Source organism: Alexandromys fortis, unplaced genomic scaffold, assembly GCF_014885135.2.
Source record: "Alexandromys fortis isolate MF-2015 unplaced genomic scaffold, M_Fortis_MF-2015_v1.1 scaffold_1, whole genome shotgun sequence".
Classification (NCBI taxonomy): Eukaryota; Metazoa; Chordata; class Mammalia; order Rodentia; family Cricetidae; genus Alexandromys; species Alexandromys fortis.
The window spans coordinates 33,757,744-33,759,611 of NW_026067927.1; the positions used below are offsets into that span (position 1 = coordinate 33,757,744).

Genomic DNA, 1,868 nt, shown 5'->3' on the forward strand with positions numbered 1-1,868 from the left:
GTCTTGAGCAACTGTGTCAGAGAAAGGTATTGACAGGTGCTAAAGGAATTGTTGGGGACACCTTCAAACTGGTAAACAACTCAACTGCCCATCAACTGTGGAGGGCCCCAGTCGACAAACGTTGACACAAAGGCCAAGAGCATGTACGTTTGTCACATGGGGACTGGCGCCAGGATCCCCAGTACTGGAGGATGCAGGTCCCTCATATAAGATTAGGGTTTGCACAGAGCCGCCTACCTCCACCTGTAGACTTTGAGTCGTCCCTGGATTGCTTAGTGCAATGCAAACACTGTGAGAGCTCTTACTACTGCATTGTTCAGGAGACAATGGGAAGGAAAGAAGTCTGTGATCAGCAAAGATGGCCTTCCTCCCTGAGTTTCTTGGTCTTAATTAAGACCTCAGATGTGGAACTCAGAGGCACAGAGGAACAGGTACGTTCAGGCGTTGAGGGTCTTACAGGCACTATTGGAATTAGTCACTTCCACTGTTAGGCAAGGAAACTGCCATAGAGAAAATAGAAAAGATTTCTTGGCAGGCATCTTCGTTACAGTGACATTGTCTTTAAACCCTATGTGGCAATCCCTAAGACACTGCCGTGATGCCCAGGGAAAACAAAGTGACCTGGAAGTCTGCCTACCTCCTTAGGATCTTTGAGATGATTGTCCAAAATGCTTCATTGTGGGAGCAGACGATGTGAACTCCAAGCAGATTAGTAGATCAGCATGTCTCTGGGAAGGAAGGTTATGGTACTGACGAGAAAGAAGCCCAGGACATGCACAGCTATGGGGCATCTGTAAACTTCCCAGCTCTGGAGAAACTGCTGCCTCATAGCTGGCGGAGTGTGGGCTTTGTGTTCATCAATGAGGACCTCACAGAGGTCAGGGACACACTGCTGGGCAGTAAAGTGCAGGCTTCTGTTCATGCTGGTGCCATCGCCCTGTGTGAGGTCACTGTGCCAGCAAGAACTCTGGTCTGGGGTGGGAGCAGACCTCTTTCTTCCTCTCCTCTAAAGTCTCCAGGGGCACTGCTGAAACTCTGAGCGCTGTGAGCTGGTAAAGAGAGACAAAGCAAGAGCCCACGAAGCCACACTGTCGCTCATACTGAGCTTCTTCTCTGGGCTGATCATCCAGCCGATGGCAGCATCTACAGCCCAGAAGTGATGATACCACAGAACAGACTCTGAGCTCTGGATTCCTGGAGGGCGTCTGAAATGCTGCCGGTGTGTCTCTGCAGGTTGGTCACCCAACTAGTGTTCCACGCTGTATCATCGGTGCGTGCAAGCAGGTTCTGTCTGTCTGTGGAGACTGAGGACACCTTCCCACTTGCTGAAAAGGTCAGGGCCTTCTTGACTGATCCATTTGCACTCTTGGCTGCTGCCCCCATGGCTGTGGCCACCATTGCTGTTCCTGTAGCTCCTGCAGCCCCAGCCAAGACTGAAGGCAAGGAGGCATCAGATAGGTCATGTGAGGACATGGGATTTGGTCTCTGAGTAATCCCGTCAAAGCAACCAACTCAGCCAGTTCAACTTGAGAAGCATGGGGATAATAGCTTACTTCTCAGGAGAAGGGGAGGAGCCATGACTGTGCTCTAATGAAGCTTAACTTTTAAAAATAGTATAATAACATCTATTGAAAATGTTACAGGACAATGGGTGAATGGGAAGCACATATTTTAGAGCTAAGGGAGTTGAAAACAAGATGATACAGACCCTCGCTAAAGCTACATTATTCTGGAGCATCATCCTCGTGAAACCATGAAAACAAGCATCGGGACCGCCCCTCTCTTTAGCAGCATCCAGAGAGCTATGCTATCAAGGGCAGCAGAAAACCTTCTGAATCACTGGCCTCTGTTTGATTTGCTAATCTGGG

The 1,868-nt window shown here is 49.4% G+C and overlaps 1 pseudogene; it reads left to right on the forward strand.

Moving 5' to 3' along the window:
• Window positions 1–598: 598 nt before the first annotated feature.
• Window positions 599–1,489, forward strand: LOC126502686 (60S acidic ribosomal protein P0-like; annotated as a pseudogene).
• Window positions 1,490–1,868: the final 379 nt, after the last annotated feature.